The sequence below is a fragment of the Suricata suricatta genome, chromosome 7 (genome assembly GCF_006229205.1).
Source record: "Suricata suricatta isolate VVHF042 chromosome 7, meerkat_22Aug2017_6uvM2_HiC, whole genome shotgun sequence".
Classification (NCBI taxonomy): Eukaryota; Metazoa; Chordata; class Mammalia; order Carnivora; family Herpestidae; genus Suricata; species Suricata suricatta.
This window is the reverse complement of record NC_043706.1, coordinates 55524939-55545563: the sequence shown is the minus strand read 5'-3', so window position 1 is coordinate 55545563 and position 20625 is coordinate 55524939. Positions and strand designations below refer to the sequence as shown.

The 20625-nt window shown below is 37.3% G+C and overlaps 1 protein-coding gene across 1 annotated transcript in view; it reads left to right on the top strand.

Moving 5' to 3' along the window:
* Positions 1-20625, top strand: part of EYS (eyes shut homolog) — a 1499666-nt gene that overhangs the window by 1356385 nt on the left and 122656 nt on the right. The gene's annotated exons all lie outside the window — the stretch shown is intronic.

Genomic DNA, 20625 nt, shown 5'->3' with positions numbered 1-20625 from the left:
TTATCATCCCGAGCTTTTTAAGTATGAAAGCAGATATTCAAATGAGCTTCTGGAATTTACCAAAGAACATGTTATTTTCAAATGGACTCACTAAAATCAAGGTGAAATAGCATTTCCCCGCCCCTGGAACCTCCGTGGGCAATTTGCATGCTGACCCGGAAGAGAAAGGCAGTGACTGGGGCTCAGGCAAAGCGGGCAGGAGAACAATAGGCAACCAGCACAAAGATTACTTCTGAGCAAAATGTGTATGACTCAAAAAAGGGCTTGGGAGTTAGTCAAGATCATTTGATTGAAATCGGTATAAAGACTAGAAAAGATGGGTAAATTCTAGTTCACTGGCTTAGAGAATTGAATGCAATATAATACCATGAAAAGTTCTGCCCATAGTATCTGAGTCATTCTTTCAAATTTTACTTGGAATTCTCTTATTCAATTGGCTATGTCTTTTCTAAAACTATCTCTTATTTAAAAGGCCTTTCCACATGAAAAGAAAAGAAATGCTGATACATGCTACAACATGAATAAAACTTGAAGACATTGTGCTAAGTGAAAGAAGTCAGACACAGACACAAAATTTCCACATATTGTAAGATTCCATTTTTATGAACTATCCACACTAGGCAATTCCTTTGAAATAGGGAGGAGATTAGTGGATGCCAAGGGCAAGAGACAATGGGGAGTGGGGAGTGACTGCTTAATGAGTATGCTGTTTCCTTTTGGGGTGATAAAAATGTTCTAGAATCAGACAGTGGTGATGGTCTCACAACACTGTTAATATACCAAATGCCCTTGCAATGTACACTTTAAAGTTAAAATGACAGATTTTATGAGATGTGTCTTTTACCACATATGCAAAAGAAGCCTTTCCAGTTTGTTTGATTCGACCCATATAAAATTGTTTCTTTCCAGTAATCAACCTACGTTTTCCCTCCAGGGGTAAATCTACATTTTGTAGAGCCTGAAGCGTTTATAGTTTGGGAAGGCTTCTAAGGAAAATAAGTGAGAATTACAAACACAAAATACCTGTGGCTTCTCTAGAAGGAGCCTATACAGCCATGGGGACCTGAAGCTTAAGCTTCAGAGCTTCAGAGCAGATACTTCTCCGTTCCTTCCACAAAAACTACAGAAGAGAGATTCACATTTTCTGGCCTGACTGTTCAGTCAGCTCCCCAGTTCAGTCCATACTTGCCAACACCCCAGGATGTCATTTTAGAAGGTTACCATGTTCCATACCATTTGACCAGTTTTGAAAGACATCTTTTTTCTGAGTAAAATGAAGAGCCCAATGTCTGACACACCTCTTCTAAGCTGGATATGCATATTTCTAGCCATTTTGAACCAAACATTAAAATTGCTGGTCTTAGAATTAGTTGGCATGGACTCCATTGCCGGATAGTCAGTTGCTACGTGTAGCAAGAGTTAGTAGAATGTGAAGGTAGAAAACCTTTAAGTCCAAAGGAGATTCTATTATGATTACTATGAAAAATATGGAAAATAAATATATCAGGCTGAGTTACGGGAAATAGTCATTCAGAGAATGTCAAGAAGTCATTCAGAGAAAATGGAAAAGATAAGGAAGAGGAGGTGACACCGTGTTTATATTCCCAAGACTGTGAAGTGAAAACTCTTTTAAGACACAGAACCCTGTCAGGCGGAGACCTTTCAGGACCTCTCCCAGCTACCACAACTGCATGTAACACTCTTCCATATATTAATGCCATTGTACAAGAAAGGCCACAAAAAATAAACATAACAAGAGTAGAATGATACTTACCTTTCACCTTGGCATAAATTGGGGGGGGGGGAGGGCGCAGGACAGTGAAAGGATGGAGTTGTATATGAAAAAAGAATGAAATTTTGGTTATATATAAAAATTGTTGTATCATCTCACCTTTCCAGAATATGTGAGATTCTGTATTCTTTTTGTGCCCTTCTCACATGATCAGTGAGTGAGATAAATTAGGGGCTATGCTCATGCACAGTGCCTAGTCTCTCCCAGTTGGTGGCTCTTGCATACCATCAATATTTACCAAAGATGGCTGGGGTCCAGAGTACTGTTCTAGGTGAAGAACAAAAGAGACAAACATCCCTGCCTTCACTGAGCTTGCATTCTAGTGCTGAAAAGAGACAATAAACATATAAGTCAATAGATTATTGAGAGTATTAGAAAGTTATAACAGGAAAAATAAAGAAGCGGGTAAAGAGAATGAGGAGTGCTTTGAAGGGGCAGGATGGCAAGGGGAGAGAATTTGGTTTTAAATAGGGTAGGATTATGGGGTGCCTGGGTAGCACAGTCAGTTAGCATCTGACTCTTGATCTCTGCTCAGATCATGGTCATGGTTCGTGAGTTCAGCCCCACATTAGGCTCAGCGCTGATGGTGTGGAGCCTGCTTGGGATTCTGTCTTTCCTTTTCTCTGATCGTCCCCTACTTGCAGTCTCTCTCTCTCTCTCTCAAAATACATACATACATACATACATAGGGTAGGATTAGACCCAAGAAGATGGAGGAGACTGAAAGGATGTTACTTGTACAAGACTTAAAGGAGTTGAGGAGTATTGGGGAGAATCACAGCCTGTCTGGTTGTATGATGAACACTTGGGAGACCAATGGGCTGGAGCTGAGAGCCAAAAGAGAATCATAGGAAACGTGGTGATTCAGGACCTTGTGGGCCATGGAAAGGAAGAAAAGGACTTATATATAGGCTGGGAGAAGTTGGAGTTCACCTTCTCAGCATGGTGGCTTCCATGATTGAGCTTAGCTTGCTATTGACTATGGCAGACTTCCACCTGGAATGCTTAGCGCCAACTTTATTACCACCACGTGTTATTAGATAAATCAGAGAGTCAACAAAGTTAAGAAAGTATCTAAGTGTTAACTGGGTTTATGTTCCCAACCTAATTTCAGTTTCACATATTTCCTGACCTATCTATCACATCAGGAAGATTTAGCTCTGTACGTTACTTATTCCGTACTGTTTTCAACCTCTTAGTTTTGCTCATGTCGTTGTTTCCCCAGCACCCTGACTTCTCAGTCCAGTGACCTTAGTACCACAACATGTGGGGCGCCTGGGTGGCTCAGTTGGTTAAGCCTCCAGCTTTGGCTCAGGTCGGATCTCACGTTAGTGGGTTCAAGCCCCGCATCAGGCTCTGTGCTGACAGCTAGCTCAGAGTCTGGAGCCTGATTTTGGTTCTGTGTCTCCTTCTCTCTCTGCCCCTCCCCCTCTCATGCTCTGTCTCTCTCTGTATCAAAAATAAAACATTAAAACAATTTTTTAAAAATATACCCCAACATGCCCACATTTTCTTCTTTATCCAGCTCAGATTCCATCCTTAATCAGTATACTTACTTCCTTCATGTAACTTAAATGTCCTTCCTTTCTTTCCCCTCCTCTATATCTATACGTGTGCATATGACCTTGACTGGAGAAAGACATAGGACCATGATAACTGGTTAAACTTTAAATACATGATCGCTGACTTCTAACATTAGATCCTTAGTGCAACTCCAAAACCCTACCACATTCATCAACTCTAGGTAATCTTCTCTTTCCCTAGATGACATTTCACACTTCTTTCTCCTCAAATATCTAGTACCTCTTCCCTATTTCACATTTAGCTTATTACCCCAATAGAAGCAATCACACATATTTCTGCTACCAGACCTCCCCAAGCAATGTGCATCTTTGTCCATTTACTCTTACCCCCCTTTTCTTTGAGGAGATGAGCCGCTCCTGTATTTCTCATTTAATGCCTTCTTTTATGGTAAATAAATGTTTTTTAGTGTACCATTTAAATTCATTTCAGGAAAATTCTTGGTTGGCAGTTATTTTCAGCAATGTGAATTTCTTAGCCCAGTGCCTTCTGACCTGCATTGTCTCTGATAAGACTCAGCTATCGTACTGTTTTTTTCCCTGTATCTTATGAGTTGTTTTTTTTTCTTGCTACTTTCCAGGTTTTCTCTTTGGCTTTGGCTTTCAAAAGTTTGACCATTATGTGTCTAGATGTGAATAATTTGGTGTTTATCCTTCTTTATCCTACTTACAGTCACTGTGCTTCTTGGATTTATAAATTAATGCTTTTAATAAAATTTGGGAAGCTTTTAGCCATTTTTTTGAATATTATTATGCCCCTTCCTCTATTTGTTATCCTTTTAGGACTCCTTACATATATGTCTGTATAACTTATGTTGTCCCACATATCTCTGAGACTGTTTATTTCACTTCAGTTGTGTTTCCCTGTTTTTCTGCTTGGAAAATTTCTATTTATCTTTAAGCTTACTGCTTCTTTATTCTAGCATCTCCAGTTTTCTGTTGAGCTCTTCTAGTAAATTTTTCATTTCAGTCATTGTACTTTTCAATTATAGATTTTCCATTTAGTTCTCTACTTTTTTAATATTTATTTAATTTGAGAGAGAAAGAAAGAAAGATAGAGAGAGCAGGAAAGGGGCAGAGAGAGGGGGAGACAGAGAGTCTGATGCAGGCTTTGTGTTATTGCACAGAGCCCAATACAGGGCTTGAACTTACCAAGCATGACCACATGGCCTGAGCTGTGAAGTTGGATGCTCAGCCAACTGAGGCACCCAGGCTCCCATGGTTCTCTATTTTTCAGTCATTTTCATCTCTTTATTTGGCTTTCTATTCACTGAATGATTGTCATCCAGTTCCCCTTAATTCTTAAATACAGTTTCCTTTAGTTCTTTAAATATATTTATAAGAACTGCTTTTAAATCTTTGTGCACTAAATCCAACATCTGAGGATACTCAGAAAGCTTCTTTCTATTCACTGCTTTTTCCCCTAAATACTTGTCACACTTTTTTAATGTTTATTTATTTATTTATTTTTAGAGAGAGCAGGAGCTGGAGTGGGGGCCAGGGTAGGGCAAGCATAGAGAGAGGGAGAATCCCAAGCAATCTCCACGTTCAGTGCAGAGCCTAACTCAGGGCTTGATCTCAGAACCAGGAGATCATGACCTGAGCTGAAATTGAATCAGACACTTAACCAACTGAGCCACCCAGGTGCCCCTACATCACACTTTCTTATTTCTTTGCATGTCTCATAGTTTTCTTTCCTTTTCTTTTTAAACATTCACCTTTTAAATAATATATTGTAGCAACTCTCGATTCTGTTTTCCTCCTGAGATATGTTGTTTTGTTTTTTGTCTAGTAAACTTGCTTAGAATAAATTTATGACGTATGTCTTCACCAAAATGTGCAGCCACTGATACTGCTAGTCAATTATTATTTTCCTTGTTTTTATTTTTAAGATTGCCTTCCTAGAGATCATCCATGTATTTGTATAGCTTGGCATTATGAGTTTGTTCAACACCTCATGCTAATAAGGCTTCCATTTTCTGCTGATGGATCTGTGTGTGAGCTGGAGAAAATATTAAACCTTTACATCATTTTCGATTCTTTGCAGGCTTTTAACTCTCCACCAGGTTTTCTCACATAATCTCTGCACCTGCATGCAGGTTCTGTCAGCCAAGGATAGGTGGGTGACTTGGGACCTCTCTGGTCTCTGTGTACATGTGCACAGCCTCAACCCTTAGGATCTATTTGAGACCTGAACATATGAGAAAGCCACGTGCTGTACAGACTTTTCTTGTTGGCTATAAAGTTCAATTAAGTATAATTTGATTTCTCAAGGACCACCTTCCATTACATATATTTTCTGATAGATAATAAAGCTTATTACAATGCAAGTGCATTCCACAGCAGAGCACCAACAAAATATATACATATTTTAATATACTAAACATTTGCATCTAAAGAAGACTGATGTCTTTGTTAATGTTCTTCTGTGCTAAGAAAAAATAAGTAAAAAGAAACATGAATGACCCCTGCAGTCCATTCAGTGTCATTAAAAACATTATAACTTTTAAAATAGCCATACTAGAAGAAGGTAACAGAAAAAAATCTAAACAAATTTGATTTCAAAGGAAGGTGCAAAGCAAACTATCTAACTACTCTGATTATTTTCTGATGATGGCACTAAGGAGGAAAAAAAGAGCTAATGCCTAGTGAAAATAGGTAAATAAATGGGTGCTTTCCTTCTCTCTGGAAAACATACTTCTGTCACCATGCTCTAAAAAATTTAAGTCTCAGCTTAAATTGACTAAAAGTCTACCCCCTCTAGGCCTCAGTCACCAAATTTTGTCTATTTTTTAAAAATCCACATATTTATTCACCAGGCATTCATTGATCAACTCTTGTAGCCCGAACACTTCATTGAATACTGGATATATAGAACAAAAGAACTAGCCTCTGTGTCCTAAAGCACCTTACAACTGAGCAAGGAAGAAGAATGAGTAAACCTAAAATGTAAGTGTACTATAGTCAATGCCATGAAAGAGAGATCCCACCTAGAGGGATCAGGGAGTGCTTCCCAAAAGAGATGACATGAATAGTTGCTGAAAGACAAGTACGAATTAGGCTAGCATGTGAAGAAGGGACAAGGGATTTAGGGTATAGGCAAAAGCATAGAGTATTTGAGGGAACTACAAGTAGTTTAGTAGCTGGAACATATGATTTTGAGGGAGTGGTGAGAGAGCAATCAAGGGAAGAAGGCAGTATCATATCATGGGGTACTTATATCCCCATCTGAGTGTTAAGCGTCCCTCCCACTGTCATTCAGAACCTCTGTTGAATTTGGGGGAAGAGTGCAACATTTGGGGTCCCAACCGCCCTGTGCTATGGAGATGTATTTTTGAACATCTTCTCCACTAACTCAACATGTGTTATGAACATACTTAGAAATAAAACTAGCCACTGATTTTGCTGATCCTTAGAAAGACGAGGAAAGGGAAGTACAGTAGTAAGCAGCATGAGTCTGGTAGAACCCTTAAATTATCTTCATGTTTAGAGATTAAAGATGCTTGTTTGAAATTTAATTATCAATCATTCTAGAATTGTCTATTCTCTGAGTGTCAGAGTCAGTCAATAAATGTAATAATCAGCACTTTCTTTTTTTCATTTTAGCTGTTTTCAGCTTAACCTTTAGCAGGTCATAGCCACTTTTACTTGACATTTATTAACCTTTTATAAAGTAATTATTACTAGTTTAGAGCAGCCTGGCACTAACTCCATGTTTATTCACTTCATTTAAATAATAATTGCATTTATTCTTCAGAGTGATGTATTAAAAACTCATCACTTCCTAATTTGACTTGTCTATTTGATTATTAGCAAAATGATACCATCAATACATAGTTAGAATGCTATTTATTTAATCTTATATATTTTTCTGGTATTTAACATTTGAAAAGATAGTTATATCCATTTACAGTAATTTGATTCATAATTCAAGTGATATTTAAGATCACCTAAAATTGAATCATGGTGTTAGTAATCTTGATGGAAGTTGTAGATGGTATAAATTTCTGTGTTGATTCATTTTCCATAGGTTCCCACTAAAAAAAAAGAAAGAAAAAACAGTATCAAGAATATGGGGAAAGACTGTTCTAAAATCACATTTTAAAAAGAATATTATCTCTAATAAAAACATTTTCAAATAATACTCCAATCATTTTTCAGAAGAACTACTATAATTCGAAAAATGTATTTTAGCAAAGGCCAGAAATCTAACAGAAAGAATTATTAGTGACAAGATGTTGAGCCCAGAAGGGTAACGTGACTCAAAAATGATGTAGTTATTCAGTTCCACTTCAGAAAAGTCTCTTAAATTAAAAATTCTCCTCCCTGGTGCTGTGGCCACTGCCATGGTTTAAACCTTTATCAGACTCTTATCAGACCAACCGTGTCATTAAGTATCCTCAATTCCATATTCCCCATTTCGCTTAGAAACAAAAATGATGCTCCTGTTCTCCTCCTTTAAAGCCTCTGCTAACTGCTTATTGGTCACTGGAAAACAAAAGCAGCTTACCTTACATAGCCCTTCATGCCACAACTGACCTATCATAAAACCCTACTCCCACTTTTCAATGTCAAGGTCAGTGTCCTATTTGTTTTTACCTACACCATATGACCCAATGCAGAAACATTGTAGGACCTTGTAATGAGTTTCTGTGGTGACTATAACAAATTATCATGAACTGTGTGACTTAAGACACCAGGAATTTATTCTCTCACAGTTCTGGAGACTAGAAATCCAAAATTGGTCTCACTGGGCTGATTTCAAGAATAGCTCATAGTCATGCTCCCTCTGAAAGCTATGGGGGAGAATCTCTTTCTTGCCTCTTTCAGCTTCTAGTGGTTGCAACATTCCTTGGCTTTTGTCTACACCTCTCCAATCTCTCCTTCCATGATCACACTGCCTTCTTCTCTTCTGTCTGAGTAATCCCTCTGTCTGCCTTTCTCTTATAAGAATGCTTGTACACAGATAATCCAAGACATAGTCTTCCAAGATTAGGCATGTATTTAGCACATAAGAATTAGGTACAAAATGATTTAAATAATAATTGACATTGAGCGTCCCAACCTATTAAAAAAAATGATCCTGTGCATTATGACACATATCATGAGAGGAGAACTGCTTGGAAGGTATACTGGTAAGAAAACCTTGGTACTTACAAGAAAAAAAAAAGATCCAGAATGGACATATAGATTTGGGTTTTGTAATGAAGTAGGAAATGTTTGGAGTCATGAAAATTAGGAGAACAGTTTAAGAAATTATTGAGGATGCCTATTTCAGTCCAGTGTACTGATTTTCAAGTAACTTATAGTATAGTTGGACAGACAGAAACATAGCCCACTAATATGGTAAATGATAATAAAAAAAAATACTTACCAAGTGCTTTGGAGTAATAGAGAGAAGCATTTATCCCAAGTTCATGGAAGGTATAGAGCAAAATACCATGCACCGAGTATCAATCCCAGGGGAGCAAAACATAGTGCACTGGTTGCCAGGTCCAGGGAAGATTCCAAACACTTCTACCTATTGCATCTTGGTATCAGAGTCACCAAGCGACAATCAAGAGTTAAGCATTGGAGGGAACAATTCTTTACTTACTTTTTCTTTACTTATCTATGTAGAAATACAGCAAGATCAGCTCCAGTAGTTGCATCCATCTCTTGCAGCCAGCAAGTACCTCTCCTTCCACCCCAGTAGCCAACACAGGGCAGTTGACCTACAGGAACCCCTCCTGCACTACAGAACATGGTCCCCCAATTCCTCCCCTTGTGGAGCCTAAAATACTGAAGACTGGAGCTTGCCCAGGGTCCCTTACATATGCACTTAAACATAATGAAAGAACACTCATTGAACTTGAAACAGGAATATCACACAAGACGATATACCCAGTACAGGCTGTATAGGCTCTTTAGCTCTGGGTAAGGAAGGGTTCCAGGCCCAAGGCCATTCTTAAGCAGCCCCATGGGGGTTACAAGATTGCATGCAAGAGCTTGCCTTTCTCATCAGAGGGCCTGTCAAATTTGTGGAAAGCATTCTGAAAAAAAAATCTGATATCATTTTTGAAAGATTAAATAAGAATTTCCCAGGTAAAGAGGAAAATTTGGGGAAAGGATGTGCTAAGCAGAGGGAAGAGCTCAGTAAAAAGGCATGGAAGTGTAGGAATTCCACATGGTTCAATATGTCACTGAAGGCACTGAAGGAAGAAATAAGTATTTGGGTTTATGGTAGAAGAATATGAGGTTTAGAAGTCTGTAAGGACAAGCAGAAGAAACTTGACTTTATAAGGGATGAGTTCGTTGGTAGGGCACCTGAAAGATGCCAGGTAGACTGAGAACATTATAAGATTCAGATCAGAATGACTAAAAGCCAGCATTAGTCTTAAATCATCCAGAGACTATGTACATTCCTAGAATGTCTGAGACAGATTAGTCCTGAAGTTACTGCTTTTATTCACTAGGGATTTAGTTTCTGAGAACTAAACCAGTTCTACTGCTAACTAGCTGTGATGACTTTGTGGTTCTCAGTTCCTTTATCTCTAGAATAAAACTGATGTCAAATTAAATTATTTATTTTTAATCTCCTAAAATCCAAAATGCTGATTCAACAGTTATGCCTCCATTTTTTCTTCTATCATACAGTAATTAATACAATATAAATCATTTTTTTATTTTTTTATTTTAGAGAGACAGCACGCATGAGCGGGGACGGGGGGGGGGGGGGGGCAGAAGGACAGAGAGAGAGCATCTTAAGCGGGCTCCATGTGCAGCACAGAGCCGGACACCAGGCTCAATCCCAGGACCCTGGGATCATGACTTGAGCCAAAGTCAAGAGTCAGTCATTCAAAGGACTCAGACACCCAGGCACCCCTACAATTCATATTACTTGATATACTTTTAGTTAATTTGATTAAGAACTGAAGAAAAATAAAATCGAGACAGTGGGAAAAGATGTTATTTAAATTTTAAATAGAACATATCTTCAATATTTATGCTCAACACCTGGTTCATTTTTCAAAGGCCAATACAAATACCTTTTATTTGCTTTTTAGTTAAGGTCCTCTCAGTTTGGGCCACTTAATAGTCTATATATATTCTAATTATACTACATGCTCAACATCAAGACCTAAAACTATATTAACATTTCTTTAGAACAAGGTAGTGTGTTTATATATTTGAAGCTTAAATTAATATCTAATTAGTCCTTATGCCTGTGATGCTGCATCCCTGGTAGTCCCTTATTCTATCAATTAGTCATCAGCTTGCATTTTATTGTAATAAATGAGACAGTGTCCTGACCTACCTGCCCTCCCAGTGTCAGTGTTAAAGAAGAATAAAGCAATTAAGTGCATAATTAGATTTGATTAGCAAAAAGTAAGAAAATAACCTTTTGTTCCAAGTATAAAAGGTGCCTCACCCTCTGTACTCATATTTGATTTGCCCAGGTACATCTCCCTTCCCTGGTAATATTCAGCACCCTGAAACTCTTGCTCTTGCACTTTTTGCACTTTTGAAAAATGTCAACACTCAATTTTATAGCATTTGATTTAACACTTTTGGGGGCACTTTCAACCTTTCATAATTTATAGTCATCTCCCAAAAATGTGTGATAGGCACAGTTAAGGTAGCAGTCAGAATAAAAGGTCAGTATATAGATTGAAGTGTTATAAGACAGCAATAAAGATAATGGACTAAAAAAAAAAATGCAAAGCAGGAACTAAGTTCTTTCACACCTCATCATCTCATTATCACCGCATTACCAAATTCCTAAAAGTGTATCATTTTGAAAATGTGCTATGTTGCAAATTGCATAACATTATTTAATCCTGGAATCTCCCAAATATTTAACACAGCAATCTAAATGATACATCACATTGTTTCAGTGTGCAATCATGTGTATGGATTCTTTTTTCTCTTTGCACTTAGTCTGTACAGACTATGGCATTTCCAACTGTGGTTTGATTTCGTATTATCTGACCTTAAAAAATGGAGAATAGATCTTGTATGTAAACAAGATATCTTAAAATACAAACATAAAATAAGTCAATTCTTAATCTTATAAAATGTAATCAAAACAAAACTCAGTATTCCTTGAAATCAATGGTTTAACAATACCTTTGTGTGACCCATGCCATTAAAAAGAAGGCATTTACTTTTGGTCAATAAAAAGTGTATTAATTATTTAGGACACTTTTCAATGAAGGCATACAAAAGCATTGAGCATCAAGTTTTCTTTTTTTCACCCTAGAAACTAGGATCTCAAATGCCAACTTTTAAGTTCTTTTATAAGTCTTGAAGCTGTGCCATGTGAAACTTGAGATGTTTCATCTGAAGACAGCTCAGTTTGAAAAGATTGCCAGTCACTCATCTTGTGTTCAACAAATATTTGATAGATCATTCACTATCCACCATTCACACTGGAAGAAAAGTATTCCCTCCAAGCAGTACAATCATGACCAATGCTTACATCTAAAATAGGTTGAAGAAACTCTGTTCAGTATAAAGACTCTTTTTACTCGCAAAGTGGGTCAGGTTCTTGTAGTGGAAATACTGTGGAAGAATGGAAACCAGGTCACCAGAAATGTGTATCATAATCATCTAGGAACTTGTTAAAAATATATAAGCCCATTTCCTGTGCCTATGAATCTGAATTTTTGACAAATTTGCATTTTTCCATACCAATTCTGATGAGAAGCTAATTATAAGAACTACTAATCTAAACTAAAATCTTACTAAGATATAGTCATGTCTAATTTGTCTATTCTTAAGGCCACTATATGATTCATGTCAGGACTTAATAAATATTACTGAATACCTAATGGTCAAGTGAGTAGCATCAATGTGTCAAAGAAAAAACAAATTAGTTCTGGCACATGGGTATCATTGAGAACATGACATTGAAGTAGTACTTAAAATATAAGAAGAATCTTTCAGTCCCTACCTAAAAAAAAAGAATGGTGCCCTGAAAATAGGTTTTATATGCAGCAGCCACAGAACAATGAACAGATATTCTTGGATGGGAGAACTTCCAGCTTTGCAACTCATACCACAGAAGAAGCAGCCTACTTGGCCAGCAACCTGGGTCCTCCCTCAGTAATGCTACTGAGTTACTCCCACGCTGCCAGTGCCTCATGGAATATATGTGTCACCAAAAAACTTAATTGCTATTTGTAAAACATATAATTTGTGATTAATATATTGGAAGATATTAGATTTCCATTTAAAAACTGCACTTAAATTGGTGTTAATTTAGCCATGTAATTTAGCATGAGACCCAAATGGAGAGAACAGACAAATACAAATTTAATAAAAATGGAAGTGCTCCACACAGACAATAGAGTATTTCTTCACAGGACCGAAGACTAAGAACTTTTAGATATATTATTTTCATAACAGCTGATAATGTAACTTAATATGCTATTTTTTACCAACAAAAGGTCTATTTTCTAGAGAAAATAATATTTTTATGGAAGAAAGACTTATCCTCTCCAGGAATGTTTGCAGTATAAATTGATCTTTCACTATGTTAATGAAGTAATTTGATAACTTAAATGTAAAAATGTGTGCAAAGTATTCTTTATTGACCCACCTAAAATTTAAAATATCAGGATTTGATGGACTATCAAAAAAACAAACTTGATATTAAGAAGCCTTTGCATTCTTAATACTTACAAAACTGGTCATATTTTTGCTTACCAGGAACCAAACTAGGTCAGGATATATATCCAGCACCCAAGAATGCTTCCTTGTGCCCCCTCCCAATCCATTTTTTCTCTCACTGATTAATCACTATCTAGTCAGGAGATTTTATTAGTAAGACTAAAAATAAGTAGAAAGTTGTCAGTAAAAGAAAGTTCCATTTAGAAATTCCAGAAAATTTTGTCTTCTTTTCATTCACCTTAAAGAAACTTTACATATATCTCTTTAGTAGTAGGAGCACTTCAGGAGATTGTTTCAGATTGTGTGTTCTTAAGAGAAAAAACATCACATTCTCTATTTTGTTCCATCACCCTGAAAACACATAGAATTTGTTGTTGTTATTTCCTTCAACACACATTTATTCGGGAACTTGTATACCAGCCATTGTTCTAGGCTCTGGGAACACAAGTCTCTGTAGCACACCAAAGATTCTCTTCTCCTGGAGCTTCCATTCTAGGTAGTAATCTATAAATTTATAATGAGTAATCAAATCAATTTATAAGAAAATAAATTGGAACATTTCAAATGTGATCAGTTGTAGTAAACCTATTAAGAGTGATAGGGGAGCACCTGGGTGGCTCAGTCGGTTAAGCTTCCAACTTAGCTCAGGTCATTATTTCACATATCATGAGTTTGAGCCTCATGTTGGGCTCCACACTGTCAGGATTAGGATTCTCTCTCTTTCTTTCTCCCTCCCTAACTCATGTTTTCCCCCTCTCTAAATAAATAAATAAAAACTTTAAAAATAAAAAAAGAGTGATGATAGAGATGAACATTCTGGGGACAACATTTGTTTCAAGGATAGGTTCCTTTCAGGACATAACATTTCAGCTAAAACTTAAAGACGAAAGGGCATCAGCCATGCAAAGATCATACAAGAGGGGAAGAGGGTTCTAGACAGAGCACAAAGAGCTTAAATGGAAAGCAAAGGCAGAAGATTTGCAAAACAGAAATATTGGGATCAGAGCTTGGGATTCCCCCCCCCCCAATAAAACAGTGGTTGTATCACAGGCTTAGTTAGGTACAGGTAGTTTTTTGGAAGTGATTGCCAAGAGTTAGTAAGGGACTGGGGACAGAAGGAGCAAGGGGAAAGTCAGTGGAAGGGGAAGTTATCAAATCGCAGCTCTCTGTGATCAGGGCTCAATTCTGCAGGGACCTCCTGAAAAGCCTACAGGTCTGTAACAAATGCTCACCCTCAGGGTGAGAGGCAGAAGCCTCCGGACCACCATTGTTTGAGATTGCCCCATGGGGCATTAACCCTGCACTTTCGGACAATGTTTGCATAGGGATAGAAAGGGTCTATGAGAAGTCCTGGGTCTAAGACAAAAGTGATTTATACTCTCTTCATAGTAAAAAGTAGAGTGTGTTGAGTATGAGTTCCCTGGAAACTGTACCGTATAGCCACATCTGAAGTCAGTTGAGCCCAGGGAGTTGACATGCTACACTAAGGGCAGGTGAAGCCTATGCATAGTGATTAAGTCAAAACGGTGAGTCAGAAAGGAAAGCAAGGGCCATATCACATCCAGCTCTAAGGGTCTTCATTTTAAAAAAGTTAGATTTTTATTCCAAATATAGTAGGAAGCCATTGCTTTAAAAGCTAAACAGTAGTGTGACTGACTACAGGCTGACTGAGGCCACTGAACAAAGGTGGACACTAAGCCATGTGTGACGTATAGTAAGGATTTCTTTACAGTTTTCCTTGATCAACTGATAAAGAAAACCACCCTATTATATGTAACTGAAATTTTGAGTATATTTTGGTAGAAAATCTGAGGCATCTTTGCATGACCTAGTCTCTGCCTACTTCAAATTCCCTCCCTTTTTCTGACCTCTAAGCATAATGGCTGTTCTTGAGTCCTGAGATGTGGCAGGATTTCTTTCACATCCTGGCCTTCATACATGTTGCTCCTGTTTGAAACAGTCTGCACTCTTCACTTGGCCCAGTTCCTTATTTTTGTATTTCAGTTTAATTATTAATTCCCCTGGAAAGTCCCCTCTGTGCATCTAAAGGAATCCCCCTGCTATCCTCTCCTATAGCACCCACAATGTGATATTCTTTCTTAGTGCTTAACGTAATTTATAATTTTATACCCAGTCATTCAATTCCTATCTTGCTGTTTAGATTGTAAATTCAGTGCAAAACAGGACTGTGTCTGTTTTATTCACCACAGTGTTACAGGGCCTAGCACTACCTGGCCTAGAGAAGTCCAATAAATATTTGTTGAAAATGAATGAATGATTTAACATAAAGGTCAACTAGGTCCAGTTCAGGCATGGCAAAGTGGCCCTCTGCCCCTCATGAAGGCTGTGGAACACCTTCACGGAACTGAGTGCAAAACCAAATACAATGTGACACCGCTGCTTTTGGCAAATGGTGTATCTCTGAAAAATATTTGTATGAAGCTGTTTATTGGAGACTTGAGTGAACCTTCTATAATAAAACAAGGAATCCCTTAAATCGTCTGTTTTATGTATTATGATACACCTTTATACCTAAGGTTTTCAGAAGGAATTTCGCTAATAATACTTCTGATAACAAGTGACTCCTGAATAACTTCCAGATTAGCAAGTTCTTTTTTTGTTCTTCTTTAGAATAAGATAATTTGATTTTCTATATCAGAGGTTGAAAGTAGCTGCAGGATTTTTCAATTAAAAGGTCTAGTGTATCTCTTCTTTCTACTGTGGAAGTCTAAATCAGTTTCAGAGAAGTGCTGATATAGGATTAAAATAAATCGTGTCCTATCTTTAAAAATCCTATAGGATAATCGACCTTCCTATGTCCCAAGGATAGTAATAGCTTCCTACAAAAGATTAAACTAGCAAAGAACTCTTTGTCCCTTGACCTGCGTTTTTTGTTCCTATTTTATTTTAATTAGATTTAAAACAACTAAGTAAATCAAGATATAAATCCTATTTTACAGGTTTGTGTAAATAAAACGTGAAAAATTCAACTCTATTATATAATGTCTAGTAATTTGCATGTATGTACCATGGAGGGGGAAGGAGAGAGATTAACTTTAAATGAAATGAATTAAGAACTGAATTCAGGTTATGATTTAATATATTCTAAGAAGTAGGTATTTAAATTTGTGTCTATTCAAATACAATTTTAAGTTGCATAGAAAATTTTAATTCAGTTTGCAGTGATTGGAGAGTTTGCAACAACCTATAACTCATGATGTTAGTTACCAGGAAATAAAACTTTTTTACCAGAAAACAGTTCAAACCCATGAAACAAAACTTCAAATAATTCTTACTAAAAAAAATGTAGAGTTGCCTCTGGCATTCAGAGATCTGTTCAATGCTATAACCTGTCTCAGAAGAAGGTTTTCTGAACCCAATAGGTAATCCCTTTCCAAACCAGTTCTATTTCTGTGCTATCGTGAGCCGAGCGGTTTTGGATTTGTTGAGTGAGGCAATTTAGGAATTGCTTCCTGCAGATGGAGATGCATTTTATGGTGAATCATTGGAGCTTTAAAAATAACAAACTGCTGGAAAAGAGGCTTAAAATGATCCCCCAAATAGTGAAATCTTATCTAGCCCATCTGATAGAGCAATTGAGGGGAAAGAAACTAATTGAAACTATAGAAACAGCAGGAAAAGTTGACTGTTACTTTTTTTTAAAATCCACTTAATGTAAAAGAAAATTTTCACATCAACTAGAGTGTCAAAATAATGTTAACTAGGCATAAATGGCTTTTAAAACTGTCCTTTACCATCCATAAGGTCACTGAACTGAGAAGTTTGCCCCTAGCCGAAACACCTTTTGATGAAGGCTGGCCATTGTACATGGTTTTCAAAGAAATAGCACAGTCCATTTTAACATCATGTCAACCAATTCCAAGAGATTTAGTCTTTTCCAGTGCAAGGAAGTTGAAAACTTAAACTTTTAATTGAAAAAGCCTGAAGCACTTTTAACCTCTTATATTTAAAACTCAAATTATCCCTTTCAGGATTAAAGAAAAAAAGGAGAAGCCTACATATCAAAGGTAGCAAAGCAGTGATTTATTATCAGTAGCTCTTTCTTCAGGAAAGCTGTTTTCAGTTCTCTGAGCTTTGTATCTCAGTAATATCAACTTAACAGAAAATACTATTCTGAGATCATGCCCTAAATATGGATAAATTTGAACTCTAATGGAATGTGTATCCAAATAATGCAGCAGTTAAAAGAAAATAATTTCCTTTCCACTTCAGAATTCATTTTGGGCGAGAATTCTTTATATTTAATTAATACATTCATCATAACAATAGGCTAAAGGGGAAATATTAGGACCCCAAACAGAGACCCCAGTTTGGGATATTCCCTGATTACTCCTATTGCACTGACACCCTTTCCAGTTTAGCACACAGCAGAGATGTTTCATTTTATAAAATTTGTCGTCATCATCATCATCATCATCATCACCACAAACAGTTGCATCAAAATGAGCTGGAATCCTTTCTGCCCAGTGAGCCCTCTCTCATTGACTTGGCTTCTTAGTTGTCCACACGAAGCTAACTATGTTGTCCTCAGGAAGAACAGCTATGTCATGTATGGTAATTGTAATCATAAGGGAATATTCATTTAAGCCTAGAAAGAACTCTGCCATCCCATGTTTCCACACACATGAGTATCTTTCCATGTAGTAATAACAAAGAGTATAATAGATAAAGACTTCTAATGCAACCTTTCTTATTTATATGGTAAGTGGCTGGTCCAGCACTTTAAATTCTTTAGGTATTTGAGTCAAAGTTTATTTTCCTTCAGGTGACTCTTCCCCAACCCCAACTAGCATTGTAATCCAAAGATTCTCTTAATTTTAATCCAAACCAAATTATTTTTTACAATCATAACTTAACCTAACATATTCACTAGGATATCCAAGGATGCTTTAAATAATATATATGTAAAGTTACCTCATTATACTCTCCTCCTTCTTTCCAGATCTGTATTCTTCAGTTCTAAGAATGTCATCAAAATCTATTCAATTATCCAAACCAGAAATCAGTCATCAAGTTAAATACATATTATTCCTCGCACCATCTGTTAATTTCTCTCCATGCCTACTTCCATTGAGTTTATCTACACTTCTGCTTGAATTTCTTTAATGACCTCTTTCCAACTGGCTTCCCTGCATATGATTCAGAGTCCAGTCAGGAGACAGAAGCCACACAGTAATTTAAGAATACTTAACATGAAGAATTATTAACTAATAACAGAGTATTAACTCCTAAATGATAAAGAGTACAGTAGAAGTTCAGGTATAGCAAATGTAGCAAGTTACTCCTACCTTTAGGGCTGGGGAAGAATACTCAAGGAAGGAACAAATTTGGAAGACACACACATACCAGTTGATATTTAGGCCCCTTTGAAGAACATGTGGTCACTGGATATAGAAAAGTTTACTGAGGTGCTACCAGCCAGGAATGGGAAAGAGGAAGCTATCCAATGAGGGCTGAAGAAACTTGCTAGGCAGTCACCTGCCAGGGTATTGCTGAAACTCACTGGGAAGCCCTCCTCTGGGATGCTAGGAACCTCACTGAGAAACCACCCACAGAGCTGCTCCTAACTTTCTAGAATTTTGCCCACTGGACACCTATGAAACTCTATTACAAGCCACCCACTAGTAAGCCAGCAGAATTTTCTGGAAAGCCACACTTGGGAATACTGCTGACCTTGCTAAGAATCCACCCACTGGGCCACCTGAGTTTCACAGGGAGCCCAGCTGGAACATAGGCTTAGTGGGAATTCATCTGAGGAGGTGCTGTTGAAACTTGCCAGTGAGCGCCACTGGGTTTGCTGCACGTGCCCACAACAGGTGTTGAAAAAGAAAAAAGAGCAAAAGGCATCATCCAAGCTAGGAAGAAAAACTCCTTCTTTTCTCAATTTCCCTCCAGTACATCTTCTGCATTGTAGCCCCAGAATGATAATTCTAAAACACAGTATGATTATTTCTCTGCCTAAAACCCATTCAACGGGGTAAAAAGTAAGAAGGATGGAGAAATCAGTACAAGAAGAGATGATATGGGAAGTCAAGGCTTGATGTTGCTGACTGCAATTTTATCTATAAGTGTGAAATGAAGTCATTTCATGTAAGTGTGGGACATATGGCTTAGCGATTAGGAAAGATCTAAACAATCATTTTTAGGAATAAAGGAGTCAAAGCCAAAATTAATGCAAGCTTTTTGTCAAATGAATTGTGAATATTATCTGGACTAACATAAATGTGTAAGATATGCTGCAGGGAGGAAGCCACATGATTTGAAGGTCTACACTGGGTTTGGGACTGAGGAAATCTCTTGTACAATGGGTAAATATCGAGTGGCAAATTTTATATTGTTCCTTATAATTATATAGTAAACCTTATGTCTGGACTTCAGAACTATTTATAAGCTAAATATACCATGTGGTTCAAAGGGTAGACATTAAACATCTTTCTAGTCAACAGTCTCTGATCTGTATTCTTCAGGACATTGACTCTGTATAAGGAGGTTTGAGACAGTTCCACATGTTCTCTCTTGTCCTAAGTTGCAGACCCAAACTGCAGTGTGAGCAAACCTGATGAATCAACATATTTAGAGTCAAGTCCTCTAAATTTCTTGCCTTTTCCCCAAGCAAAATTAGAGTTAAAAGACCCAATGAGAGGCATCTGGGTGGCCCAGTGGGTTGAGCATCTGACTCTTGATTTCAGTTCAGGTCATGATCTCACAGTTTTGTGAGTTCCAGCCCCATGTTGGGCTGTGCACTGACAGCGTGGAGCCTACATCAGAGTCTGTCTGTCTGTCTGTCTCTCTCTCTCTCTTTCTCTCTCTCTGTCTCCCTCCCTTCCTCCTTCCCTCCCTCCATCTCTCTGCCCCTCCACCACTCATGCTATCTCTCTCTCAAAAAAATAAATAAATAAACTTAAAAAAAAAAAAAGACCTGGTGAAAGGGAGGACCTGGAATAAGTGAGAAATTGAGATAAATTTCTTGCTACAAATTCAGTGTAGGAATATAGTAACATTCATAAAGAATGTTTTAGTGTTTATAAATGTGTATTTTACTATTCCTTATGTGCGTGAGGAACAAATCCCTCCCCCAGCAATTTTGTAAGTATTTCTTAATATCAGAAAAGAACAATCATCATCACTGCATGCACTGTTTATACCTCCCTGGCAACAGTTGAATTCACCATGGAAACAGTTGAGTAGAAATTGTATGTATGTGAACATTACTGAGGTCAAGGGAATGGGTGAAACAGCACTTTGTTGGCGTAAATATTTTAAGAGAATTTTTGTTTCTTTTTAGGAGGAGTTAAATAGCATTTTAAAAGCTTATACCAACTCTTCTAGCCTTAAATAGCCTCCAAATAGGCACATTATCTTCACAGGAAATTATCTGAGAACTCCAGAGCTTCATAAGTACTGAATTTACTGATTCTGTTATATTAAATCCTGCCCAAATTGCCCTTACAGTGCAGCGGGGAGTGGAGACTGGCTCATTTTGCAATGAACATGGAATAAGAAAATCTATTAGGAAATTGTTGCTTGGTCACAAAGTCTAATCTTAAAACCCTGAGATATTTTTTTTAATTGGGGGAG